This window comes from Garra rufa, chromosome 24 (assembly GCF_049309525.1).
Source record: "Garra rufa chromosome 24, GarRuf1.0, whole genome shotgun sequence".
Lineage (NCBI taxonomy): Eukaryota > Metazoa > Chordata > Actinopteri > Cypriniformes > Cyprinidae > Garra > Garra rufa.
The window spans coordinates 31,350,885-31,356,556 of NC_133384.1; positions in this window are offsets into that span (position 1 = coordinate 31,350,885).

Sequence of the window (5,672 nt, forward strand, 5' to 3'; positions counted from 1 at the left end):
TTTTTGTTTCTCAAAGACTTAAATCAGAGTCTCGATTATCTCATTAAAAAGAGAAATAGATAAATAAAAATATACCAATACAAAATGGCAAAAAATAAAGTGAATCACATGCAAAGTAGTACTACTAAAGTGTAAAAAGTATACTACACTTTTACTATAGTAAAGCCACAGTTAATTTTCTTAAGGGATTTTTATATACTTTGTTTTTGTAACTACTGCCTTAATGGTTTGATGTTTTGTCAGAAAATCAGAAAAAAAGATTTGCGACATCGATCCGAATTCCTGATATGAAAGAAATGATTTGCAACCCTCACCAAAGTCCCGAGTGGTTCGCGATCCACGCTCTGAAGTTCCAATCTAAAGCAAAAGATTCACGAACCAGCTCCGAAGTTCCAATGTAATTCAAACAAGTCCCGATCCATGCTCTTAAGTCCCAATCTGAATTTTATTTAGATCAGGACTTCATATCACCGATCGTGAATCATTTGATCTAAATCATTCAATTCACTTAAGGATTCACAAACTCTTCCAATCTAAATCAAATGATTTGCGATACATGCCCCTAAGTCACCACCTGAATCAAATGATTCGACACTCCAATCCAGGTCGAAATTCGAAAATGAATGCCTCCTTTAATTTGATCTAGTTTTTGCTAGTAAATCGCTTGAAATGAATGATCGAAGTCATGCGTTTGAATCAGTCGGAGCGGTTCCAGCGTAAATGACTCAATCCGTTCCTCTATTCACATCTTCAGACATGTTTACACGACACCGTTAGTACTACAACTTGCTTAGCTTGATTGTTTTCTTACATTAACTCAAATAAGCAAAAAGTATGATGTTTTTGAATTATATAGTTCTCCTTGTAGTGATCCTTTGCTCCATTTACTTTGATTTTAATCTGTTCTGCAGGTCTAAACATGCCTAGACACAACACAAATCTGGAACAGAAGAAGGAATGTCAAAGATAAACAGTGGTGAGCGAGTACAAAAAAAAAACATACCATAACTTTCTAATGGTAAATAAAAAGAGCAATACTGAAAAATGTATTATTTGTAAAGTATTTTATTGCACTGATAAACTAATTCATTGTATAATGTAATTGCATTTATATCATTCATTTATAATTGATTCATATTTAAAAGTAGTTAAAGAGCTTATAGAGCTCTGCTTGTGTGTTGTGTGGAAAATAACTCTTCTTTCCGGGCAAACATTGAACTCTTATGCAACACATTAGGTATTGATTTAAAGTGATTTAAATGTGAGCTCAACTGTGCAATGCTCTCTTTAGTTCTTGACAATCAGATAAATGTGAGAGAAGAATTGACTGGGCATAGAGATCTTTGAGATCGTGAAGCTGGTAGATTCCATAACATCAGATGTTAAATGATGCTTCTCCTCAGCTGTTTTCTAGGACCTGGTCAATGGCAGAGGAGTTGGGGTCAGATGGCCAAAACCAGCATGGAAACAGCCGATCTCTCTCTCTCTCTTGCTTTCCTTGTGTTCAAAGAATTACACAAAGATTATGTTGACTCACTCTCAGGGCATCCAAGATAGAGATGAGCTTGTTTCTTAATCTGAACAGATTTGGAGAGATTTAGTATTACAACACTTGCTCACCAGTGGATCATCTGTGGTAAATGGGTGCCGTCAGAATGAGAGTCCAAACCAGAGTATGTGAGCGGAGCGGAGTGGAGTAATTTTGAATGGAGGGAGGAGCGGATTTTTGAAAAGTCATAGCGTTGTGGTTTTCACTTGCTCCAAGAGCGCTCCGCCACTGCTCCATCATGAGTACAATTCATGCCAACGGTCCGTAATATAACTGCATATTAAGCAGGAATTCATATGTTAAACATATTTAGCTTGCTTGATAGAGATGGATCACTCAAATCAGAAAGAATGTGAAGACTATGACGACGGCAATGGATGGGCGGTAAATTATAGTTCACAAGAAATTAGTTTGTTCTTTCTAGATACTGAATATTTTCAGGCGAAGGTATGATTTAAACAGGTACAACACTAGTTCACACGCAATCGCTCTGTCAATAATACCTTAAAACAAATGTAATGGTATCTGATTTCGAATGAGCAGAAATTGTTAAGAAATGCAGCGATCCGTAGGTAAAATAACTGACGAAAATGTATTTTTATTTTCATTACAAACTTTGCACGGCATAAAGCAGCAGTTATACTCTTTTAATGCTGACAATGTTATTAGCTTGGTATGTGGTTGGAACAAAGTTTGCACACTAGTTTTCCAAACTCTCCTGTTATTTTATTTTAGTATTTTTTATTTTAATATGTGTTATGAACAGGACCGTTATATTTCAAACATTATTTCTGATTTTTTTTTTTTCGCGGAGGCGTAGCGGTGTTTCTGATATCAATGAGTGAGGAGTGGAGCGGGAGCGGGAAATTGTGAACCCGGAGCGGAGCGATTATTAAATGCACAGAGCGCGGAGGGGAAATTGTTGCCGCTCCACTCCGCTCACATACTCTGGTCCAAACAGCCGATAAAAAAAAAATCATAATTCACACAGCTCTAGTCCATCAATTACTATATTGTAATTACAAATTAAAAATGAGTCCTGTTAATTACTGTGATGTTTTTATCTGCAGTTTGTACTCCGATTCTGATGGCACCCATTCACTGCACAGGATGTTTTGGTGAGCAAGTATAATGCTTTATTTTTCCAAATCTGTTCTGATGAAGAAACACTCTAAATATTGAATAGGGTGAGTAAATTCATGAAATGTTCATTTTAATAGACACTTTTATGGCAATTATTAAAGTATTTTTCCAGGTAATGAAATGAATCTGTCATCAAAATGACGAGGGAATACCTTTGACAGCAATCGTGGAAGCATACAGTTTAAATAAGGTTTAGACTTCTCATCAATTTCTCCTGCAGAGATTTTGTAGCAGATCAGACAGTCAACAAGAGGCTGGAGAAATACGGAAATTGAGACGGTAAGTTTAAGAAAAATTAAAAATCTGCGATGTGGCCACTTGATATATACTATAGATCTTAATATTTCCACCAATATAATGTACATATAATTTCTGTATTAAACCTAGTAACATTGTGCATGATAGGGCATATAACTCACACCTACCCGATCATTCCTGAACACACATGTGGTCGTATCTGCATTCTCAGTTCCTCTTTTGCACTTGGTGGCTTTCAGATAAAAGTTGTGGTAGATGTGGGTGACATCAGACTTTGCCTATAGAGAGAGACGATAGATATTCATCTAAATGTGTAGAACATTTCTACATTTCCGTAGAACTCATTGCAACTCACTTCTATCTTCTTTGACAGACAGACGAACGATAGATGGAGACAGATGAATGATAGACAGACGAACGATAGATGGAGACAGATGAATGATAGACAGACGAACGATAGATGGAGACAGATGAATGATAGACAGACGAACGATAGATGGAGACAGATGAATGACAGATGGAGACAGACGAATGATAGACAGACGAACGATAGATGGAGACAGATGAATGATAGACAGACGAACGATAGATGGAGACAGAAGAATGATAGACAGACGAATGATAGACAGACGAACGATAGATGGAGACAGATGAATGATAGACAGACGAACGATAGATGGAGACAGATGAATGATAGACAGACGAACGATAGATGGAGACAGATGAATGACAGACAGACGAACGATAGATGGAGACAGATGAATGATAGACAGACGAACGATAGATGGAGACAGATGAATGATAGACAGACAAACGATAGATGGAGACAGATGAATGATAGACAGACAAACGATAGATGGAGACAGATGAATGATAGACAGACGAACGATAGATGGAGACAGATGAATGACAGATGGAGACAGACGAATGATAGACAGACGAACGATAGAGGGAGACAGATGAATGACAGATGGAGACAGATGAATGACAGACAGATGAAAGATAGATTGAGACAGATGAATGACAGACAGACAAACGATAGATGGAGACAGATGAATGATAGACAGACGAACGATAGATGGAGACAGATGAATGACAGATGGAGACAGACGAATGATAGACAGACGAACGATAGATGGAGACAGATGAATGACAGACAGACGAACGAAAGGTGGAGACAGATGAACGACAGATGGAAACAGACGAATGATAGACAGACGAACGATAGATGGAGACAGATGAATGACAGACAGATGAACGATAGATAAGACAGATGAACGACAGACAGATGAACGACAGATGGAAACAGACGAATGATAGACAGACGAACGATAGATGGAGACAGATGAATGACAGACAGATGAACGATAGATAAGACAGATGAACGATAGATAAGACAGATGATAGACAGACGAACGATAGATGGAGACAGATGAATGACAGACAGATGAACGATAGATAAGACAGATGAACGATAGATGAGACAGATGAATGACAGACAGACGAACGATAGATGGAGACAGATGAACGACAGATGGAGACAGACGAATGATAGATGGAGACAGATGAATGACAGACAGATGAACGATAGATGGAGACATGAACAACAGATGAAGACAGACGAATGATAGACAGACGAACGATAGATGGAGACAGACGTACGATAGATGGAGACAGATGAATGACAGACAGATGAACGATAGATGGAGACAGATGAATGACAGACAGACGAACGATAGATGAGACAGATGAATGACAGACAGACGGACGATAGATGGAGACAGATGAACGACAGATGGAGACAGACGAATGATAGATGGAGACATGAATGACAGACAGATGAACGATAGATGGAGACATGAACAACAGATGAAGACAGACGAATGATAGACAGACGAACGATAGATGGAGACAGACGTACGATAGATGGAGACAGATGAATGACAGACAGATGAACGATAGATGGAGACAGATGAATGACAGACAGACGAACGATAGATGAGACAGATGAATGACAGACAGACGAACGATAGATGGAGACAGATGAACGACAGATGGAGACAGACGAATGATAGATGGAGACATGAATGACAGACAGATGAACGATAGATGAGACAGATGAATGATAGACAGATGAACGATAGATGGAGACAGATGAATGACAGATGGAGACAGACGAATGATAGACAGATGAACGATAGATTGAGACAGATGAATGACAGACAGACGAACGAAAGTTGGAGACAGATGAACGACAGATGGAAACAGACGAATGATAGACAGACGAACGATAGATGGAGACAGATGAATGACAGACAGATGAACGATAGATAAGACAGATGATAGACAGACGAACGATAGATGGAGACAGATGAACGACAGATGGAGACAGACGAATGATAGATGGAGACATGAATGACAGACAGATGAACGATAGATGAGACAGATGAATGATAGACAGATGAACGATAGATGGAGACAGATGAACAACAGATGAAGACAGACGAATGATAGACGAACGATAGATGGAGACAGACGTACGATAGATGGAGACAGATGAATGACAGACAGATGAACGATAGATGGAGACAGATGAATGACAGACAGATGAACGATAGATGGAGACAGATGAATGACAGACAGATGAACGATAGATGGAGACAGATGAATGACAGACAGATGAACGATAGATGGAGACAGATGAATGACAGACAGACGAGCG